Source organism: Salvelinus sp. IW2-2015, linkage group LG19 (assembly GCF_002910315.2).
Source record: "Salvelinus sp. IW2-2015 linkage group LG19, ASM291031v2, whole genome shotgun sequence".
Classification (NCBI taxonomy): domain Eukaryota; kingdom Metazoa; phylum Chordata; class Actinopteri; order Salmoniformes; family Salmonidae; genus Salvelinus; species Salvelinus sp. IW2-2015.
In genome coordinates this window covers 3,783,091-3,786,103 of record NC_036859.1, presented here as the reverse complement: position 1 = coordinate 3,786,103, position 3,013 = coordinate 3,783,091, and the positions used below count along the sequence as shown (strand labels likewise).

At 42.9% G+C, this 3,013-nt stretch overlaps 1 pseudogene; it reads right to left on the bottom strand.

The window, feature by feature from the left end:
• Positions 1-732: 732 nt before the first annotated feature.
• LOC139029362 (uncharacterized) overlaps positions 733-3,013 on the bottom strand; it is a 6,642-nt pseudogene continuing 4,361 nt past the window's right edge.

The following is a 3,013-nucleotide window of genomic DNA, read 5'->3' as shown; positions in this document are numbered from 1 at the left end:
TTTGGCCAGAATGATAGTTCTACACAACCTTGACCACTGCTATCAAGGTGTCCAAGAATTAGACAATGCCTTCACATAACAAACCTGACCAGATTTACAGGTGCTATATCCACATTTTTTGGCGAGAGAGTAGGACATTTTTAGAATTGAAACTTTGTGGTACAACTGTTTATTAGAAACAATAAATACGTAGCAAAATCAGGAGCCATGTTGTATTATAACCATGTAGAGTTAAGTTTGTGTCTGAGGTCATGCATAAGCTGTTGTCTTGACTGTAATCGGGATATTTTCAACAAACCTTTACTTGGCGATATCTTTTTGTTATGGTTCAAAGGTTCCAGTGTATTAAGGAGACCTGAGTAGGGTAGCACACTTCTGTGTCTAGTTGCAAGTGGAACTAAAAAACAGAGATATTCTGAAAAATATTATATCCACGTTTTGCATAGATTGAGAAACGCCTCTTGCACGTGTATAGATCTTTGTTTTGGTCGCACTGTGTGACATGCTGTCAGCCGTGGCAGTCGCATGAAACGACTAGTTCCTGCAAGATGTTGGGAAATGCAAGATGTTGGCAGCTAAAATCGGAGGCAACTCCTCACTTGTGCAAAAAGTGGATTTAATATCTTTCTGATATTTCCGTTTTTTGGAGTACACAGCAACTGGACGGACGTTATAAGAGACAAGTTTCTTACAAATCAAGAACAAAGAAAGTATCGCCAAGAAAAACGCTTTTCAATTCCTCTGCTGTAACAGGTATGGAAGTACGGAGTACATATTTATACCCATTACAAACTGTAGTGTTGAATTAGTGTCTGAAGGGTAGACAGGCTTTTTGTCAACCAGGACCACTTCTCACTGGAGACCACAGCAGTCTGTGTAGTCTTCCTCTGAGCAGCAGCAACATCTCTCCTGAAAAAACACGGAAACAGAAAACAGGAACAGAACCTGGGTCATATTCACAATCACAAAGCATCTGAACGTAGAAGTGTTGATCTAGGATCAGTTGTCTGTTAAATCATAATGATCAAGAATATGGACAGGGAAGATCTGACTCTAGATCAGCACTCCTACTCTGAGACACTTTAAATATGGGTCATGGTGCCCAAGCAAGGCCTTTATAAAGGGAGAACCACTACCTACTTTGCCTGTTGCATTTCGGTTSACAGGAGACCCCTGGAGTAGGGTAACACACAGATGTACTACAGTGGATGAAAATCTGGCAAGAGAGTACAGAATAAAATAAGTTAGTGAAAAGTAAATAKTATTTCAAATGAAGTTTCTATTATAAAAAAAGCTAGCCAATTACCCGCTCTTTCTGGGGAGACAGAGTGTGATCCACAAAGGTGAACATCTCGAGGGTAAAGCGTTTGTAGTGGTTGGGGTACAGAAGGCCAGAGGAACGTTCCACAGGAACCATGGTGGTCAGGTAATTATCATTCGGGTAGGAACAACTGGAAAGAGAGAGAGGAGAAATAGGTAGTTCATGTTGCAACATTTCATCCCTTCCTGTCCAAAGCACTTTACACTGAGTGGACAAAACATTAGGAACAACCGCTCTTTCCATGGCATAGACTTACCCCAAATTAAATCAAATTGCATTGGTCACATACACATGGTTAGCAGATGTTAATGCGAGTGTAGAGAAATGCTTGTGCTTCTAGTTCCGACTAATGCAGTAATATCTAACAAGTAATCTACACACAAATGTAAGGGATGAATAAGAATATGTACATATAATAATATGGATGAGCGATGGCCGTGCGGCATAGGCAAGATGCAGTAGATGGTATAGAACAGTATATACATATGAGATGGGTAATGTAGGATATGTAAACATTATTAAAGTGGCGTTATTTAAAGTGACTAGTGATACCTTTAATAAGTCCATTTATTAAAGTGGCTAGAGATGAGTCASTATGTTGGCAGCAGCCTCTCTATGTTAGTGATGGCTGTTTAAGTGAGAGGTTGTTTTCCTGACACCACACTCCGAGGGCCCTCACCTCCTCCCTGTAGGCCGTCTCGTCATTGTTGGTAATCAAGCCTACCACTGTAGTTTCGTCTGCAAACTTGAGGATTGAGTTGTAAGTGCGCATGGCCACGCAGACATGGGTGAACAGGGAGTACAGGAGAGGGCTGAGAACGCACCCTTGTGGGGMCCCAGTGTTSAGGATCAGCGGGGTTGTGATGTTGTTTCCTACCTTCTCCACCTGGGGGCGGCCCGTCAAAGTCCAGGACCCAGTTGCACAGGGCGGGGTCGAGACCCAGGGTCTCGAGCTTAATGACAGGTTTGGAGGGTACTATGGTGTTAAATGCTGAGCTGTACCAGGTGAATCCAGGTGAAAGCTATGATCCCTTATTGATGTTAAATCCACTTCAATCAGTGGAGATGGAGGGGAGGAGATGGGTTAAAGAAGGATGTTTAAGCCTTAAAACAACTGAGACATGGATTGTGTATAGTTCTCAAGAATGCTCCACCACCACCCAAAGGACACTCAGCCAACTTGACACAACTGTGGGAAGCATTGGAGTCAACATGGGCCAGCATCCATGTTGAACGCTTTCGACACCTTGCCGACGAATTGAGGCTGTTCTGAGGGCAAAAGGGGGTGCAAATCAATATTAGGAAGGTGTTCCTAATGTTTTGTACCCTCAGTGTATATATATAATTCAAAATACATAGTGGTACATGATGCCTTCTGATGTCACATAACGAAGAGATCTCAAACATATTGTTCAAAATACATACAGTATGAGTAAAAAGAGCAAGTCATATAATCAGGGAGCAGCAAGCATGGAAATCAGGTGGATAGTACTGTAGTTACTCACTCTTCAATGATGAGATCCCACTGGGGCATGCTGACAGGGCTGGGGGCAGAGGTGGTCCAGCAGTGCTCCAGCATCAGGAACAGGTTGGGATCCTTCCTCTCCAGGATGCGAACCTCAACGTTCACAGGCTGCCTCAAGACTTTAGTGATAGGGTAGTCTTCCTCAGTGTAATACAATGTGAAGGATC